We start from the raw sequence: 20543 nt of genomic DNA on the forward strand, positions 1-20543 counted from the left end.
CAGTCCACATCATTTTCTGAATAGTCAAATCACGCGTTACATAACGGACCTCTGACTCTCACTTTCTCAGTATGTGGCTCACTCTGCCCAAGTGCTGCGACTATGCCTATCGCCGTCATTTCCAGCCTCTTGAGCCTTGAGAAGATCGGCCGAGAACCTTGTTCATTACTGAAGAATATTAAAAAAGGGGGAAAAAAAAAACGAAGATGTGAGGACTAAGGGATGGACATGAAGTGGGAGGAGAGCGGGATAAGAAGGAACAGAAAAGCAGAATTATACCGAGGGCCAGAGGGAAGGAGGGGACGGATAGGACAGAAAGCATGTGATGCTGAGGGAGGGTCACAGTCTGTGTCAAGAGGCAGGGGTAGAGTGGGGGGATTGCGGGCAGAAAAGGGCGGGGGTGGGGGGAGGTGTGGAGGGGGGAGGTGGGGAATGCTTGTGCGAGTACTTGTATGTTGCATATCCTATCTGTGCAGACCTTATCCACTCGCCGCCGCATGAAGACATGAAGTTCACGGACAAACAGCCTTTGTGCTGCCATACATCCACTGACCAAGAAATACTTTGTTACTGAACTGAAGGACATTTTTCTTACTTGAGTATACATTGTAGCATTTATGTTTCTCTATACTTTTCCTCCCAACGTTTCATATCTGGGCCACTTCGCTAAATTTTTCCCGTTCACATGTAACTCTTTTCAAAATAAACGTCAGTTTCTGTCTCTTTACAACTCTAAATCGAATGATAAACCTATTGGATTTTTTTTAATCGTCCGACAAATTAAAAAAAAAAAGGTACATCATGAATAAAATCACCAATTTCTTTTTCTCCCTTAATACTTATTACAATAAAGATGTGAATTGCAGGAAGAATATTTGACTCTTTCACAGTCCAGTCCTTTAGTATTTGTTTAACTTCAGAAACAGAATCATCTTTATTGGCCGAGTATGTTGAACACACTTTGAATTTGTCTCCGGTGGTATAATATGACGTAGAAGTATGGAAAGACTTTCCGTCATGTATGGTTTCTATTGTGCGGCAGTAACACCCAATGACAGCTGTGCGACAATGTGCAGAGTCATCGAGCAGGTGCAGATAATCGTTGCACCATTTTTGAAGTGACCAGTAGCAGTAATTGTAGGACAACTTTGGGTGTGCAATTATGCAGTGGGGGTGAATAATGAGGGATGGAAAGAAAAGTGGGGGGAGGGGGGGATAAGCGAGAGCGCCGGAGGTGGTGGGGTGCAAAGCGAGAGCTGAGAAGAGCTGAGGAGGCGCTTGGCCTGCGGGATTGCGGCGCGTTTATCCTCCTCTGCAGCCGCCTCGTGAAGCCCTACCTCAGGAAAAGACTTCTAAAGCAGGGTGGCCGCCACTGAGCTCTTAATACCCACAACATACACGGGTTGCTGGTGGGGGTGGGGGGAGGTGTGGAGGGGGGAGGTGGGGAATGCTTGTGCGAGTACTTGTATGTTGCATATCCTATCTGTGCAGACCTTATCCACTCGCCGCCGCATGAAGACATGAAGTTCACGGACAAACAGCCTTTGTGCTGCCATACATCCACTGACCAAGAAATACTTTGTTACTGAACTGAAGGACATTTTTCTTACTTGAGTATACATTGTAGCATTTATGTTTCTCTATACTTTTCCTCCCAACGTTTCATATCTGGGCCACTTCGCTAAATTTTTCCCGTTCACATGTAACTCTTTTCAAAATAAACGTCAGTTTCTGTCTCTTTACAACTCTAAATCGAATGATAAACCTATTGGATTTTTTTTAATCGTCCGACAAATTAAAAAAAAAAAGGTACATCATGAATAAAATCACCAATTTCTTTTTCTCCCTTAATACTTATTACAATAAAGATGTGAATTGCAGGAAGAATATTTGACTCTTTCACAGTCCAGTCCTTTAGTATTTGTTTAACTTCAGAAACAGAATCATCTTTATTGGCCGAGTATGTTGAACACACTTTGAATTTGTCTCCGGTGGTATAATATGACGTAGAAGTATGGAAAGACTTTCCGTCATGTATGGTTTCTATTGTGCGGCAGTAACACCCAATGACAGCTGTGCGACAATGTGCAGAGTCATCGAGCAGGTGCAGATAATCGTTGCACCATTTTTGAAGTGACCAGTAGCAGTAATTGTAGGACAACTTTGGGTGTGCAATTATGCAGTTGTTTGGTGCTGTAGAATATTGATCCACGACAATCGTTTGAGGCTGTAGAGAGCTCGAGCTACAATGATCAGTGTGCAAATACTGTCCCTCAAGGTGTGTGCAAAAAGAGCCACGATAGATTTGAATCGCTGTTCAGAGAGTTAATGGTGAGAGGAAGGAAGCTGTTTGAACCTCTGCTGCTTTTGGTGCGCGTGGTTCGATAGCGCTTACCTGAAGGTGGTAGCTGGAAGAGGTGGTGAACAGGGTGTCAGGGGTCCAGCAGGATTTTCCGTGCCCTTTTGTCTTGGTTCTTGGATGTCAATATTTTTTTTTCAGCGGCGGTGCAAAAGCATCCAGCAATCCATGGGCGTGGGTAGGGCGGTACCAATGATTTTTATTCCCCGCAGTCCTAACTGTCAGTTGCATTTTGTCCTTTTTTGTGGCGGCACTGAACCAGGCTGAAATGTAATGGAGGAACACAGGGAAGACAAATGGCAAAAATTAGAGGGGTTCGAAGGATGGAGAGGCGGTGGGGGGTTGAACATTATCATCTTTTTCTCATGAACATCATGTTCTAATGTTTTAACGTGAAAAAGAATGAATACATTTTAAAAATGAGGCTGATTTATTTATTTTTACAGGTTTTCAACGACCGGTATTCTAAAATAGTTTATACTGGCTGAATAAATTGGTCTACTAATACTAATACTATGATCACGGGCAATTTGAGCAAATTTGTGATGTCGGAAGTGTGCATCAAACTGCGTCAACCTTCGCAATCATCACTTCCAAAGAAGGAGCGCTTAGCCTCAAAAAAGCTTGGTGACCACTGCGGTAGAGTAACACAAATATGTAAAAAAAAAAAATCTACAGGACTATTTTTATTAATTTCTGTACTTTCGTATTTGACTAAGATCAAAAGTGAATCCGCACTTCGAAATCCGATCTTCCACACTGGGCTCTGTACTTTGACTTAAGAACACAGCGCGAGTACTTTTGCCCCCTCCGCTACCATCCGCAAAGTGTTTCAATAAAGAAGAAGCCCTGCCCACTGGGAATTGCTCTAAAACTCCCTTCGAGCCCCAGCTTTTGGAAGAACAGCAGAGACGCCTTGCGATGTTCTCCAGAGGCTCCCGAATGATTAATTCAACAAAAGAAGTACCCGGGGGTGATAAAGATGAAAGATATGAAAGATATTTCCTCTTTTTAGATGTGCCTTACTGACAGTATTTGACAATTGTGCAGACTCTCTCGCCGTCATTTGTGTCAGGTTTCCTTCCCGGGCTAATTAAAAGTGACTCTTTTGTATCTGACAAATACAAGCTGACATGCATACTCATGACATTGCGTTTGCAATGCGTGATGGCGGAGATAATTGTATCGCATAAAGTCCCATGAAACAATTCTTTTCATTAATACGAACCACGATAATATATTCTACAAAGTATATTATATTGTGGGCGGCACGGTGGTCGACTGGTTAGCATGTCTGCCTCACGGTGCGGAGGCCGTGGGTTTCCTGTGTGGAGTTTGCATGTTGTCCCTGTGCCTGCGTGGGTTTTCTCCGGGTACTCTGGTTGCCTCCCACGTATCAAAAACAGACAATACATGCTGATTGAATGATCTAAATTGTTCCGAGGTGTGATGGTGAGCGCAAATTGGTTGGTCGTCTCTGTGTGCCCTGCGATTGGCCGGCGACAAGTTGAGGGTGTCCCCCGCCTCCTGCCTGAAGACAGCTGGAGCAGTCTGCAGCACACCCGTGACCCTCGTGAGGATAAGCGCATTACAAAATGGATGAATGGATGGATCATGTTTTGATAATTAATGCCCACAAAAAGCAATGCTGATTTTCAGCCAGCAAGATGCACACGTACGTTTCTTGCTTTCATCTCCAGCAACTTTTACTCCAATTCGGAAAATAGCTTTCAAATTTGGCCTGTCTTCTTTCATGCTCGCTCGGAGATGTTCTCAAATTGTCACAAAGTTGATGCAAAATTGTAAAAAAAATTGAGTTTGTAGCTCTCATAACTGAGTCACTCGTGTACCCCCCCCCCCAGCAAAGTGACAAATTGTGGCCCTTGACAGCAATGACTCCTCAAGAATCCGTATCTTAAAAGGAACAGGAAACATTCTTCTTCCTTGTATCAATTTGTATGGTCATCACCGTTGACCAACTGCTGCCTGCGGTAGATTTTTATTGACCCGCGACATCCGACGGAACATCAAAACCTGAGCGAGACCACACGGCGTGCTATTAGACGGCTAACCACCCGTGTGATAACATCTTAAGTGCTCTTTAATGGCGGCGTAGAGGGGCGGGGGGGGGGGCGCCGCCGCCGTATGTACGTGCACTGATGCCTTTGTTGTGCGGATGTTTACTCGAGCATGAGCCCTTACGATCAAATGCTGTCTCATTAAGAGCTGAAACGGGACGCCGGAGAATAGAGCGCATGGAAATATGTTCAAGAAGGCCTGTGAGGCCTTTGAGGGCAGCCCGATATTAAGGGGCTTTAGCACGACGTTGTGCAATTTGACTTGTAATATACATTTTTAGAGACCTATTAAAAAAAAAAAAAAGCAGTCGTATTTGGAGGTGAAGAACAGCAGTGCTGTTTAGGAGAACTTGTGACCTCCTCCAAGGAGTACATCATCAGGATGATGTTTTTTCTTTCTTTGTTTGTTTGTCCCAAGCAGGATGCTACACGCGATCAGATCGTATCCGTCTTCGGATTGAGTGAAGCCGCATGCGGCTCGCTGTGCAAGGGTTTTTGTGACACTAGTAACTGCAAGCAATTGTACGTTTGTGATCGGGATGGAGACGGGTTGAAAAAAATGGCCCCGCTGGAATGGAATGGAGTGTTTTGTTTTGTGGAGTCTCCCACTCGATTCCCACAGTTTGACTGGTAAACGTAGCGCAGGTAATAGATGACGAGTTTAATGGGCAGACAGATATTTCTCACAAGAGGGGGGGGGGGGCATCCGATGAATAAATGTCAGTGCTCCAACATCGAGTGCGCAAGCCAAAGAGGGTGACTTCTTTCCATCAGTGCGTGCCAAGTCTACATCTGCCCTGCTTCCATTTACGTGACCTGCATTCCCGTCAAGCAAGATTGTAAATAATGTTCCAGTGAATTAAGCGGACTAAATCCTCAAGATCCGTCTTGCTGACAGACTCTTTGCTTTGTAATCCGGATTCAGAGCAACCAAAAGTTTTTTTTTTTTTTTTTTCCCCAGAATTTACATTATAATCAGGTTAAAGTTGACTCGATGAGGCTACGGTGGGATGGCAATTACCTGTGCTAAATAGCCCACATTGCACTTCCTGACATTGCAAGAGTTAGGCGAGGACCAGGAGTCCTGCGGATGCGGAACGAGTAATTAAATGAAGATTGCAGGCTCTTGAAGGATCTCCGGGGCTAACACGGGACCTCCTCTTCCTCACTCCCAAGATGAAGACAGTTAATGATTGTAGTGTATTTTTCAAAGCACTTCAGCTCTTATATTCCATAGCTCAGTTTGGCCCTCTCCACGCAGATCAACCACCGCCGCCGCTGCTGCCGCCGCCACCACCTCTTTCATTCGGGCCATTTCTCCCTTCATGTTCCATTAGCAAATTGCCAAAGTGTGCCTTTCTCCTCCCCGCGCGCCCACTAACTCCTCCATTAGAAAGCTAACAGGGGAATGTATTAATTTAAAAAGCAGGAAAAACAATCAGCTCCCCTCCGGGGTCTCTTTCTGACATTGCAGAAGCGAGGCCGTTGGCTGCGGACCTGAGAGTCCTTTCTCAAGCGTGGCGCCGAGGTCATCGCACGGAGGGAGGGTGAGTCTTTTATTTGTGTAATCCCACCGGCCGGGAAGTTCTGCTTGACCGGCCCGCTGCTGATTTTGTCCGACTGTGTTCTGATGTCATGTGTGTACCCGCCGAGATAAGATAATCCCATCCATCTTCCGGAGAGTTGTAACAGGGAAAAAAAAAAAAATACAAGCTGCTATAGGACACAAGCTTTGACCTTGGACCACCGTGTTTCTTGTTAACGCTCTACCGCTCACATATCTTGACCAAACACCTTTGAACTTGACGGGATTTATTTTTCCTCGGCCCAAGCAAGCGCATTAAGTATTTGAAATTATATCTGTTACAAGATGTTCTCAGACAGCCGGGGACAAAGTTCAAAGTCTTGACTTTATTTGACTTACCAAATGTTGACGGTTCTTTCTTTTTCAAATGTCAAGAAACCAAGAACAACCCGATACGCTACGCTGGGCGCAATATGATTTGGTGTGATGCAATAAGATGCAATACGGCCCAACCTTATATGATACGCTAGAAATGCGGTACGGAACAAAATGTACGTTGCAGTACTGCGATGCAGTTATGCGGCAGTGTACAATGAGGCACGGTACGTTTTGCTGTGATACCGCATAATATATGATATCACGCAATACGTTGTGATATTATTCACGCGTGTACGGAACAGTGCAATTGATTCAGAAAAGTGATTTATTCTGTAGGTGACGATACAATATTGTACGATAAATTATGACCCACAACGTATGATGTGATATAAAGTGATATCATGCGATATGACATGATATAATGAACACAAATTTACGGTACATTCAAGAACATGCTTCGATATTGTGTAGGGCTTGGCAGTTCATGCAATACTATATGTTACATTATATTAAGATACGATGTAGTACAGTATGATACGACACAATACGTTACGATATGTAATGATATAACCAGATGATAAAGTGAATACTCTACTAATGTGAGATTGACCATACAGCACGATGCAACACTCGAGGACACCATACGATACCTGAAATGCATTTTTTAAAATATAACCATCCACGATAAAGTCCCACATTAGCAATGACAGACTTTTAGCAATTGAGCTTCTTTTCCTGAGTGTGTGAGCGCGGTTGCGCCTATTTGTTTACCTCCAAATCTGCGGATTATTGCGCATCCAAAAACTACCGAGTCATCAACTCAGGTCTCCCCGAGTCTTAATAAGTCCTGTGCCGCGTCCTCGTATATCAGGGTTAATATCAAACCTGCGGCAGATCCAATCATTGAGATTATGCGTGTTTGATTCTGTTCACGCCATCTGCTGTGTGATATAATTGAATGTACCGCAAGCTATAATTTGATATATTTGTTTACGCATTGTGTGTGTGTGTGTGTGTGTGTGTGTGTGTGTGTGCGTTGTCGCTCATTCAGCTCAAATCAAAATAGAAGAGTCTTGCAGGGATTAGTGGTGCCCACTGAACTTGTTATGGCAATAACCTCTGCACTTGATGAAGGTGATACAGCGCCTCTCATCCTGATGAGCGTATGAGACCGCATTGAACCACAAAAATAATCATCTGCCGGTTATTTATTTCTTTTAATGAGCAGGACCGCTCGAACTAAAGATTCTGCACCAGCAACCATTTGTTCAAACGATGGTTATTTAATATTTATAATGTCTCGTGTTTGTTTTTTCTCTTTTGATGAACGTATTGTGTTTATTTAATCTACCGTACTGTATGTACAATACGTATATGCATATGCATATATTGGCAGCCGTAGCTTGTGAAGCGGTTTTATTCCAAGCGGTGAATTACTGATACGATATAGCATGACGCTGCCCGACCCCAATAACACCCTCCGAATCCAGTCATGTATAATTTATTGTACAGCATTTACTGGGGGAAATCAAAAATGGTGCTTTTTACAAAAACACGAATGTTAGGTTGTGGTAAAGACGGTCACAGATGTCTTCATTCAATGATATGTTTATTATTTCTGTTGTTGTTGTTTTGTCAATTTGTTCCTGTTATTTTCTGTCTGCTGCTTCTTCTTTTATCTTGCTCACCAATGTTCGAATGGGGACTCCGTTTAGCTAGCGTCGCGTACATTTCCGCCATGTCTGATGGGAGGAATGTGCTCACAGCTCGCCGCTGGTCATGTAATATCATGATTCTTGATCATAAAACACACAGCCCGATTTATATTGCCCTTTGGAAGGTGATCGAGGGATTGACTGAGGCTCAGCACGATACGATATTCAGGAACACGTGCGATACTTTCGGATACTGTACTGTGTATGATATAGTATGATGCAGTAGGATACACCAAGCTATTTGATTCGTGTGATGCAATTAATGAGTAGATATACGGCAGGTGATTCATGAGAATTGTATGGAAATTGTTTAGGGTTTTGCTCGTGACTCCAAAAAACCAACATTTTGGAAAATGTGAAACACGAACGACCGTCGTCTTGCTCAATCTCCCAAACGGCTTCTGTGGTTGGCAGAGGGAGACGCCGGTCACAAGCATGTCAGTGGTACGCAGCCAGAATGAGGCATTACTTGTTTTAAATCCTCCAGCGCTGATCAAAAGCAACCTTTGCCACACACACACACACACACACACACACACACACACACACACACACACACACACACACACACACACACATGCGCGCACACATCCAAGCCTTAATGATAAAAAACTTGAGCAATAAAGACCATCGCTGACCTTTGTGTCTCTCCTCGCCGTGCAGATGGTCATCGCTACGTTGCACGCTCGTCTCTTTTTACATCACTGCTTTTAGTCAACGGCCCATTTTGCTATTGGCCTCCTGTCATCTTTTTTTATTGAAAAAGGAAAAAAAAAAGTTCGAGCTTAGCTTGTCCTATAAATGTGGTCAATATGCTCTAATTAAATCATACCATGTAAAGCTCTCACCATCCAATAAATCGTAAAACATTTATGTGACGAATGAGTACATTTTTAAAGGCCCTTTTATTGCGAAAGTAAGCTCATATTAAAATGTTGCTTGTGTCAACACTCTTTGGAGGACTGTGATGAAAGAAGATTTGGATTAAGTTCAAATAATGAAAAAAAAAATGACCCCGTCATGTCTTGTTTGGGAGGCTTTTGAGAGGCTTTTGCAAATCTCAAATACTCACAGTTCAGTCCAGTTTTTTTTTTTTTTTTAATGCACAGGCTTAAGCAAAACTGTGTCAATATTTCCTGTGTGTCCTTATGAGAGCGCGGGTGTCGAATTAAAGGAATAGCCAGGATGCACATGACATGGCTTTTCATCCTACTGAACCGTCATAGGGAATGCATTGAACAACATATTTCATGATCTGAATCATTCCAAGTTTTAATTGGTGTTCTACTTTGTTTTTACGGTGGCTCACGAAAACAAAACCGTGACTTAAGTCTGTAAAGTGGGATGGGTAAAATTCCAAAACAATGTGACACAGGCGTGACGAAACGACCATTTTTTCCACAACTCATCAACTCATCATTCTTTCTTGCCTCAGTCGACCCACAAATAATTCTTTTGAACTTGTTTCAGCCAAATTCAATCGATGACTCCAAACAGGTGTTGGTGCATCAATTTCCATGTGGAATAATCATTTCATTTCATTTTTTTTTAATGTAATTGAACATAGTTAACAGTCATTTATTTCTGCTCTGATTTCTTGACCTTTTCAATGATTGAATGCCATGATTTCATGAAGTAAAGCAATTAATTCAGAATTATTCTTGGCATTAATAATGCCATCCTGCTGCATGAACTCACTGAAAATGTCATGTCAGTCACCCATGAGGGAGGTGCTGGGAGGGAACTATTTATGAAACCTTACATTTCGCACTCGAATATCTTCCCCCGGCGGAACGGCGGTCGGCTGGTTTGCATGTCGGCTTCGCAGTGCAGAGGGTGCAGGGCCCAATTCCTGTGTGGAGTTTGCGTGTTCCCCCTGTGTGGGTTTTCTCCGGGTATTCCAGTTTTCGCCCATGTTCCAAAAACATGCATGAAGGTTGATTGGGCACTCCAAATTGTCCCACGGTGTGATTGTGATCACGAATGGTTGTGCGTACATGTGTGCCCTGCGATTGGCTGGCAACCGGTTCAGGTTATCCCCCGACTGCTGCCCCCGAACACAGCTGGGATAGGCTCCGGCATACCCGCTACCCCCGTGAGGAGAAGCGGATTAGAAAATGGGTGGATGGGTGGATGGACATATTTCCACATTTAAATTGCTGCCCCCGAACATAGCTGGGATAGGCTCCGGCACACCCGCTACCCCGTGAGGAGAAGCGGATTAGAAAATGGATGGATGGGTGGATGGACATATTTCCACATTTAAATTGAGTAATTCATATTTTGACTATTTTATGGCATTCTTTGGTGATTCTTTCATTTCAGTTTGGCGCCAACAACCCTCCATACATTCCACCGGATAGAGAAAATACGAAAAGTGACGTCAATCTTCTCAACATAATGCACGGCCACAACATTGCTGACACTCTGTAATCAGCGCATTCCAAATATTGCTTTCACAAAACACCGCCAGACGGCCGAAATTGTGCAGGTATGCCTGATGAAGTCTCGCTAATGATCAAACATGAGCAAAACGGCATTCCGGCAACCGGGGGAGTGCATTAAAGCCGTTCTGGCAATTAGTGGTCTCCTAACTAAGTAGCCTTTACTCAGACGCCATTTGTCACACATCTGTTTACGAGCTTCCTGAGAGTTTGTCTACATTTTCTTCATGTTTGTGCTGTCACGTGCCTCCATTTGTCCCATAATCCGGCAGGCTGTTGGCACAGACCTCAGCGCAAGGATCTTGGGGGGTGGGGGTGCGGGGCGGGGGAGTGGGATTGGGAAATATTCATGCCTCATTCATCAAAGAGACCTTACTGGATGTGTTCCCAACAATGGTCCTCAATTGTTTTTACACCAAGTGCCACAAAATACTTTGCTCTCCATGTGCCACCATTATGACCAACATTACCTAATCCCCCCCCCCCAAATATTTTTTTACATGCGTGGCAGGTTAATAGAACACTCGAATTTGTCCCTCGGCGTGAGTGTGACCCTCGTGAGGATAAACGGATTAGAAAAGAGATGTATGGATGTTTTGAAATTTAAATTACAAAGCACATTGCAAATTAACAGTACTTGTTTAGTGATTCTTTCATCGACCACGAGAGGTACGCGTACCACATTTGGACACTCACTGGTTTAGCAATACAGTCTGAAACAGGCTAAAAGGGGAGCAGTTGGAACAGTTGAATGTGTGCAGTGTTCGCTCCGGATGAGGAATCAACTGTGGCGAAGATTCAAAGGGGCCAATTTGACACCAGCTTACCAGCAAGGAAGTGAAAGGAGGAATGAGCGCTGCCTAGAGACCGCCGGACGCGGCACAAGTGAAGCCGTCTGCGGCAAGGCTGACCAAGGATGCAATGATTCTAAATTGCGCCACCCCCCCAACCCCCGAACCCCCCAAAAAGTGTTTCGTTTCCTTACAAATATGGATGAATAATGGGGGCGGGGGGGTCGGAATGCCTGTCACTTTCTCTTTCTTTAGCTCATATAGTCAACTGTTTTCTAGTGGTTGCTTGGCGTGATGCAGATTTGAATCACACGTGCTGGTAGGTTCAGCCATCGGCCAGAGAAATCGCGATTAGTTTTGGTCATGGATTTAATCCTTGAAGAACGTATGGCTTTTTTTGATTTGTGTCCATCTGTATCAAGTATGTCTATAATCCTGTTTTCAATCCCTTTGTGTCATCGCGAGTCCAGTATGGAGAGGAATGACGTTTATGTTGCAAAGATGCCAAACATATATATCCCCTTAAAAATCCTGATATAGGTTATAATTTGTGCAAGTAAGGGTTGGATTAGTCATGCGTAGTGTGAATTTGGGTTAGGGGTGGGTTTCAACAAATGAAGCTTCATGAAGCACTTTTTGACTCTGCAAGATGGCACTCTTAGTTTAAAGATGCAGTGTAAATTTGTTTGGCCTTTATCTTTAAACCAAGTGCACCATCTGGAGAATTAAAAAATATCACAAGTGCTTCATGAAGCCTCATTTTCCGAACACCTGAGTACTGTATTGTCATTGGCAAGTTTCTGTTTCTCTCCAAATACTTTCAGACATGGAACTTTTTTCTTTTTTTTTTTCCAGTCAGGCTAATAAATATTTTATTTGGTTTTGTTGATCGCATAAACGGCAGCTTAAATGCTCAGTGAGGCAGACAGTACTCTATTCTCATGCAGGTGGACTTACCTAGGGAAACACAGGCAAGTTTCCTTCAGTTTGGAGCAGTTATTTTTTGGAGCCTGCTTAATCTATCATGATCATTTCGATTTTCAGTACATGTGTGTTTGTCTTCCAAGGTTATTCCATGGCTGCCCTGTAACAGTATTCAACCGTAACCCAGTTACTGCTGCAGATATGAACGAGCCAACTTGTCTTGTGAGAAATATTGTAGAGTGCACGGAACATGGTGATGGATACGCCTCCAAACCCAATCAAAATAATAAAAGCGACACGCCTGGCTTGGAGACAGTGGCGCCTTCAAAGTGTATCTCGCGAAGAAGCTGTGCTTGCACGGCAGATGGGAGAGCGTGATACTTCTTAGCCGCTCAAGTGCGTCGCACCGAGATTGAAGCAAGCGGCGCTGTAATCGCTTGGCGTGTGAGCCGTGGCAGGTGGTTGGCAGCCAGGCTCGCCATGTTGAAACCAGCAACTGCTGTCTGGATCGATCTGATCCTTGGGAAGTGGTAACACGTGCTGTCGTGTCGCCTTTGCGCTGTGAAACATGGCAAACAATTTTGGCCTATAATTGAAGATTGCGTGTTGCTGTCCGTTTCCTAAACGTGATGCGCGTTTTTATTTATCCATTTTCTTGAGCGGTGCTTGGAAACCAGAGACACAGGCCATCAAGTTTTTCGTACCAGTTTCCCATCATTTGTCTGAAAAGTATTATCTGTGGTGGTACTTAGGTTTATGAATGTTATTCGTACTGTGCAGTGTCTAATGCGTTTGCCATTTTGTAATGCCGATTGCTGAAGAATGGAAAAAGACAGAAACAATTTTTTTTTCTGCTGAAAGAAGAGAGTCCAAACTTTATTTTGGTAGGCTCCATACTTATATAGCATTAGAACCAAATATTCTGTGGGCCTTGCAAGATCAGTCAAAATCCAGTAAAACGCTGGGATCTCGGCGGTTGCTCCTGTGAAAATGGCAGGGATTGAATGAGTTAAAGAGAATTAAAAATGCAAAAATCAACGAATATCCCAAGCGTATCTGGGAAAGAGGTGCCAAGAGCCAAAGTGCAGGCCTCTCCGGCGACAGACCGTTCAGTAGCTGTTTGTCTGTGATCGTCATTTGTCAGACAACTAACTGCCTGGTGAACCTTGGCCAGTACCAACGGGGATTGGCCGGGAGACTGAACCTTAAAACTGGTGCAATTCCCACAATCAAACCTCATGGAGAGGGGCCAACACAGCTGGAAGTAAAACAAACCGTGAACTAAGCGATGATGTCATGAATGCGGAGGGAAAGACCAAAAACCTTTGCAAGCATGGGTTGACGCATGTGGGAAGACTTGCATCCAAGATTCAAACCCTGAACCTTAGCAATGTGTGGCAGATGTGTGCACCACAAATGCAACGTGCTGCCCCAGAAAGCAATGAATGTGCTGCGCCGATGTCGAATCATTTAAGCATTATTCACGCGGCATATCGCTGAAGATGAACAGCCAAGCTGATGTTACTCGCTTCCACGACTCCACGACTCCACGAGTCTATTCACTCCTTTTCTAAAGCTTTTTCTAAATCCTCTGAGCTTCCAGTTCCTTTGACTTCTGTCTCTATCTTACACTAGCTGAGAGAGAGAGAGAGAGAGAAAAAAAAAAACAGTCCCAGTCGAAAACCCGGAATGAAGACTGCCAGGATTTGCCACCTCCTCAGATGCAGTCGAGGCGAGGAAGCACAGGGACTTTTAATGAACAGGCCGTTTATTGATCTGTGGACAAAACCGTTGTTAATTATGTGCGGGTGGGCATTTAATTGAGCAAGCCAAACAAGATCCTCTGCTTGATGCGTGGTCAGGAATGAGGAGAATGAGAGTCCTGCGCTGCCGACTCCAATAATCGCTAAACCCAAGCCGCAGCTGATTCTTTTCCAAGCCGTCGTCCATTTTGCTGCCTTTGTGTCTCGTCCCGCTTCATCCGCCGCCCCCGTTTGTCTCCAGACAAATGAAAAATGCCCTTCATCTCATAATTTTTCCTCAGTGTGTGACCTTTTGTTAGATTTTCTTCCCGGTATGACTGGTCGTGCGTGGTGGATTGATAACTCAGTCAAGGACTGTTTTCTCCTGAATTCTTCAGCATGAACAGATTTTAGCCAAACTCAAGTAGCACGGTAACCCACACCAATGTTAACCTGACAGTTTATCGTTAAGGATAGCGGATCAGCTAATACAATCTTGCTTATTTTGGGCAAGGGTCCAACGAGCACTGGTCTCCAGTCCACATAGAGACCAACAAACATGAAGGACTAAAAACTATTAAGAGTCGTCAATGAGCCCAGCATGCCTGTTTTGGAAATGTGAAAGGAAGTACCCCGAGAAAGCCACACAACGGCATGTAGAAAACACGCTAACTCTACACAGGAAGGCAATGATCCGTGATAGGGAGCTGTTAAAATAGATTTTTAAGATGATCATGACTTGTAATTCATTCAATGAAATGGTTACAAAAAGGATTGGATGGGATTGTCCTGTGCTGGTCTTTTATTTCTGAATGAATGACAGTCATACCTCGGTTTTCCACCATAATCCGTTCCAGAAGGCTGTTCGAAAACCGATTTGTTTGAAAACCGAAACCACACTCTATTAAAAAAAAATCTTGATTGAACACGTCTGCTCACAATGGAACGCTGCACGAGGAAGTGTCACTCCCTCGTCTACCCCGAGGAAGCGTCACTTCCTCGTGTAAGGAAGGCGATTGGAGTTGAGTGCCGCATTTAAGTGCGCTCAGTTTGGTGGAGAACTGATTTTCGGTCGTAATCCGAGGCATAAAAAACTCGAAATATTTGGTCGAAAACCGATTTGGTCGAGAGCAGAGACGTTCGAAAACCAAGGTTTGACTGTACATTGCCGTAGACCACAAACGTATGCGCGGCACCGAATTGTTCTGATCAAATACACCAAAACTGTGTTGGACCACCTGCGCTACGAGTTCGACTTTTTTGTTGCGGGTCTAAAATCTCGTCTCCTTTTTGTAACCAATTTGCAGATGTGCTAGAGGACAAGGCAGAAATGCCCCGTGAGGCGTAACGTGAGGCTATTTGGTGCGCCGGAACACCCGGACAAGCTCAACACGGCCCCAAACACGTTACACTCGAAAATGAAGTGGCTCCCGTTTTTACCCTGAGCGCACGGGCGCCAGTCTACTAAAAGAGGTCTCTAAAATACAATTCTGCTCCAGTTTCTAAAAGCCTAACGAATCTGAAGGACATGCAAGATTTCTGAGACAACCCAAGTACAGGGTGTCCTTGCTTTATGACAGTTGCTCCAGCGACCGTGTAAAATGAATTTGTATCTGTCGTAAGACGCTGCAGTTGATCGCTCACACAACTCTACAGTAGCTGTACTGGCGGATTCGTTCCATCATACCGGGGTCCTGAACGCTTGTATCGGGTTCGACATGAGGCGGCCCGTGTGGTGACTGGAGCTGCTTTGCGAGCTACTCCTTGCAATTTCTCCACTCTTGCAAGAAGAAAACTCTTGGCATTCACGAACAGATATTACCGCAGCAGGCCGGAGTTTTGATGCGCGTCTATGTCAGCTCGATGTGATGTTTTGTCGATCCGTAATGGATGTGGCAGATGCGATCATATTGTCAAATTGCTTTGATTAGCAAAAGCCTGCCCTTTTCCAAACACTTTCTATCGACTCGTTTAGTGTGCCGGTTTGATGAAAAACAAACAAAGACAACTATTACAAACTAATGAGCCTCACCTTTATCTGGCTCAACACCACCGACAAACTGATTTTCCTTGGCCATTGCCATATGGCCTCGACGCATTATGTCGTGTATATTTTGCACGCCGCTGCTAATTTACTGATAACAAGAGAGGACATGCAACCACCTTGATTATTTTTTTTCTCCCTTGCCAGGGAACCTGAGCCCACACATCTGACCAAGTCCCTCAAGTGGAATTGAGCTTCTATGTTTAAGTGTGAGACGACACTTGTGTTTGTCTGTCATGCGCAATCGAGCGTCTGTTTGATTTGTGCTCGTTAATCTTCATCAGCCGGACCGCTATGTACTGTAGTTGCTGCGCGCGGCGATTCTGATAATGTTTCAAGGCCAGCTCCATCTCGATCTCTGCCGTTGCTTTTAATGTGCCAATAAACCTCCTGAACCCGTTGACCAGCTTCTATGTGCGCAGCAGATTGGTCACCTTCGAAGAACAGAAAAGCACATTTGCGTCGAGGTTAAGTGATCGCTCATACTTGTGTGGTGAATAGCGGAAGTGAATATCAGGGCCCAAAATCAAACATGACTCAGTCGGCATGATTCATTCAGTCGCTGCTGTGGACGTTTTTAATTGGTATACTGGATTCCAACGGTTTACTGCCATCAACATGTATATTCGTCAAACATCTTTTTTTTAATGGTTAGGTGTGGAAGAGAGCAGGGATGTGTGTGTGTGGGGGGGGGGTGCGTGGCTTGGGGCATCTATGGTTTACTGGACACATATCTCTTTTTCCTTGATACCGAAAGCCCCCTTTTGATTTGATCGTTTTTTTTTTTGGTTTTTTTTCTTTTTTTTCGCCCTGTGTGCTTGTTTGTGAAGGTCGGGTCAATGGAGTCATAACAGTAAAATGTTACGGATCAAAGTTCTAAACGTTTGAGCGAGTGTGTGGATGAGGGACGTATACACATTTATCATCATCTTAAAATGACGATTGTTGTCCCAGATGAAAGTTCCTTTTTTTTTTTTTAGAACCCTGTTGTACGGCAAAATACTGCTTTGTCACGGCTTCTTGCTCTCATCACCCTCCCGCCCCTCCGCTCCCTTGAAACCACCTCTGCCATCTTTCCCTCACCTCTCCCGTGTTTGTGTGTGTTTGTGTTCCCCTGCAGATATTTGAGCCGATGTCTTACTAAGTGGCGTGTGGCCAGATAAACAAGTGCTTGTGTTTGACTGTGCATGTGCCACCATCACTTATTCACATCATCCACAGTGCTGAGCTTCAGAATGCTGCTTTGACGTTGTTGTGCTCGACACCGACTGATGTCCAACTGTGTTGGCAATAAACTCATGCGGTGTGCACTATAAAGACAGAGAGAGAGATTTATAATCCTCGTGGCAATCAAAGTCAGTGGTGGTGGTGTTAAGATCGCCATGTACCGTGTGTCATCCAAGCAGGGACCGATTAGTCTTGCTCCAGCAGGTGTGTGTGTGTGTGTGTGTGTGTGCGTGTGTGTATGTGTGTGTGTTGTGTAGAGTCAACTTCGTTTCTTATTAAACGAACACCTCGCCCTCATAGAAGTTTTTGGTTGGCGTCTTCATGACCATCCTCAAGTCGCTTTTTTGTGTCATGAGAAAGAAGAACGCCACCACGATGACTTCAGAGGCTGCACAAACGTGGAAGCCAAAAGCCCCTCTCCAAGATGGACTTTTGTGGCAAGATTTTTTTTTTCTTTGGGAACAAATCAAACAACAATTTAGGAAGTTAAAAATTGTCTCGGGGCTCAGAGTCGAGCCACTTCTCCTCCACGTTGAGAGGAGCCAGATGAGGTGGCCCGGGTATGTGATTAGGATGCCTCCTAGACTCCCTGGTGAGGTGTTCCCGGCATGCCCCACCGGCAGACGGCCCCCAGGGACGACCCAGACCACGCTGGAGAGACTATGCCTCCCGGCTGGCCAAGGAATGCCTTGGGCTCCCCCGGGAAGAGCTGGAAGAAGTGGCTGTGGACAGGGAAGTCTGGGCTTCCCTGCTAAAGCTGTTGCCCCCACGACCCGACCCGGTAGAGTTGGATGGATGGATAGTTGGACAAAGGCCCAATGCAGGGGAGGGGCCATTGGGAATTTTCGGGAAAAAAATGTTCATTTTCCCGAATGGCTGGTGTATTTCCAGGCCACTCCTGAGACGCCCCAAACACGTTACACTCGAAAATGAAGTGGCTCCCGTTTTTACCCTGAGCGCACGGGCGCCAGTCTACTAAAAGAGGTCTCTAAAATACAATTCTGCTCCAGTTTCTAAAAGCCTAACGAATCTGAAGGACATGCAAGATTTCTGAGACAACCCAAGTACAGGGTGTCCTTGCTTTATGACAGTTGCTCCAGCGACCGTGTAAAATGAATTTGTATCTGTCGTAAGACGCTGCAGTTGATCGCTCACACAACTCTACAGTAGCTGTACTGGCGGATTCGTTCCATCATACCGGGGTCCTGAACGCTTGTATCGGGTTCGACATGAGGCGGCCCGTGTGGTGACTGGAGCTGCTTTGCGAGCTACTCCTTGCAATTTCTCCACTCTTGCAAGAAGAAAACTCTTGGCATTCACGAACAGATATTACCGCAGCAGGCCGGAGTTGATGCGCGTCTCTATGTCAGCTCGATGTGATGTTTTGTCGATCCGTAATGGATGTGGCAGATGCGATCATTCAGTCAAATTGCTTTGATTAGCAAAAGCCTGCCCTTTTCCAAACACTTTCTATCGACTCGTTTAGTGTGCCGGTTTGATGAAAAACAAACAAAGACAACTATTACAAACTAATGAGCCTCACCTTTATCTGGCTCAACACCACCGACAAACTGATTTTCCTTGGCCATTGCCATATGGCCTCGACGCATTATGTCGTGTATATTTTGCACGCCGCTGCTAATTTACTGATAACAAGAGAGGACATGCAACCACCTTGATTATTTTTTTTCTCCCTTGCCAGGGAACCTGAGCCCACACATCTGACCAAGTCCCTCAAGTGGAATTGAGCTTCTATGTTTAAGTGTGAGACGACACTTGTGTTTGTCTGTCATGCGCAATCGAGCGTCTGTTTGATTTGTGCTCGTTAATCTTCATCAGCCGGACCGCTATGTACTGTAGTTGCTGCGCGCGGCGATTCTGATAATGTTTCAAGGCCAGCTCCATCTCGATCTCTGCCGTTGCTTTTAATGTGCCAATAAACCTCCTGAACCCGTTGACCAGCTTCTATGTGCGCAGCAGATTGGTCACCTTCGAAGAACAGAAAAGCACATTTGCGTCGAGGTTAAGTGATCGCTCATACTTGTGTGGTGAATAGCGGAAGTGAATATCAGGGCCCAAAATCAAACATGACTCAGTCGGCATGATTCATTCAGTCGCTGCTGTGGACGTTTTTAATTGGTATACTGGATTCCAACGGTTTACTGCCATCAACATGTATATTCGTCAAACATCTTTTTTTTAATGGTTAGGTGTGGAAGAGAGCAGGGATGTGTGTGTGTGGGGGGGGGGTGCGTGGCTTGGGGCATCTATGGTTTACTGGACACATATCTCTTTTTCCTTGATACCGAAAGCCCCCTTTTGATTTGATCGTTTTTTTTTTTGGTTTTTTTTCTTTTTTTTCGCCCTGTGTGCTTGTTTGTGAAGGTCGGGTCAATGGAGTCATAACAGTAAAATGTTACGGATCAAAGTTCTAAACGTTTGAGCGAGTGTGTGGATGAGGGACGTATACACATTTATCATCATCTTAAAATGACGATTGTTGTCCCAGATGAAAGTTCCTTTTTTTTTTTTTAGAACCCTGTTGTACGGCAAAATACTGCTTTGTCACGGCTTCTTGCTCTCATCACCCTCCCGCCCCTCCGCTCCCTTGAAACCACCTCTGCCATCTTTCCCTCACCTCTCCCGTGTTTGTGTGTGTTTGTGTTCCCCTGCAGATATTTGAGCCGATGTCTTACTAAGTGGCGTGTGGCCAGATAAACAAGTGCTTGTGTTTGACTGTGCATGTGCCACCATCACTTATTCACATCATCCACAGTGCTGAGCTTCAGAATGCTGCTTTGACGTTGTTGTGCTCGACACCGACTGATGTCCAACTGTGTTGGCAATAAACTCATGCGGTGTGCACTATAAAGACAGAGAGAGAGATTTATAATCCTCGTGGCAATCAAAGTCAGTGGTGGTGGTGTTAAGATCGCCATGTACCGTGTGTCATCCAAGCAGGGACCGATTAGTCTTGCTCCAGCAGGTGTGTGTGTGTGTGTGTGTGTGTGTGCGTGTGTGTATGTGTGTGTGTTGTGTAGAGTCAACTTCGTTTCTTATTAAACGAACACCTCGCCCTCATAGAAGTTTTTGGTTGGCGTCTTCATGACCATCCTCAAGTCGCTTTTTTGTGTCATGAGAAAGAAGAACGCCACCACGATGACTTCAGAGGCTGCACAAACGTGGAAGCCAAAAGCCCCTCTCCAAGATGGACTTTTGTGGCAAGATTTTTTTTTTCTTTGGGAACAAATCAAACAACAATTTAGGAAGTTAAAAATTGTCTCGGGGCTCAGAGTCGAGCAACTTCTCCTCCACG

General features: G+C 44.8%; 1 protein-coding gene across 2 annotated transcripts in view; it reads left to right on the forward strand.

Moving 5' to 3' along the window:
• Positions 1-20543, forward strand: part of cdh22 (cadherin 22) — a 223262-nt gene that overhangs the window by 119212 nt on the left and 83507 nt on the right. Inside the window, exon 3 of one of the 2 annotated variants that reach the window (XM_019879484.1) lies at positions 5912-5984. The exons of the other annotated variant lie outside the window; for it this stretch is intronic. The gene's annotated coding sequence lies outside the window, so the exon portion shown is untranslated. The remainder of the gene's footprint in view (positions 1-5911; positions 5985-20543) is intronic. 2 annotated transcript variants of the gene reach the window in all.

Source organism: Hippocampus comes, unplaced genomic scaffold (assembly GCF_001891065.2).
Source record: "Hippocampus comes isolate QL1 unplaced genomic scaffold, H_comes_QL1_v1.1 scaffold44, whole genome shotgun sequence".
Classification (NCBI taxonomy): domain Eukaryota; kingdom Metazoa; phylum Chordata; class Actinopteri; order Syngnathiformes; family Syngnathidae; genus Hippocampus; species Hippocampus comes.